Genomic DNA, 293 nt, shown 5'->3' on the forward strand with positions numbered 1-293 from the left:
ATGTTTTATTTATTTTTGAGAGAGAGATAGAGACAGCATGAGCAGGGGAGGGTCAGAGAAAGAGGGAGACACAGAATTAGAAGCAGGCTCCAGGCTCTGAGCTAGCTGTCAGCACAGAGCCCGACGTAGGGCTCGAACCCACGAGCCGAAGTCAGACATTCAACCAACTGAGCCACCCAGTTGTCCCTCAGCTTGAAATTCTTAATACACTTATATGAGGGTCCCCCCACATTTTCATTTTGCACTCAGCCCCGTAAATGATGTAGCCGGTCCATGCTCACATTAGGATTCAA

This window comes from Crocuta crocuta, unplaced genomic scaffold, assembly GCF_008692635.1.
Source record: "Crocuta crocuta isolate KB4526 unplaced genomic scaffold, BGI_CrCroc_1.0 scaffold385, whole genome shotgun sequence".
Taxonomy (NCBI): domain Eukaryota; kingdom Metazoa; phylum Chordata; class Mammalia; order Carnivora; family Hyaenidae; genus Crocuta; species Crocuta crocuta.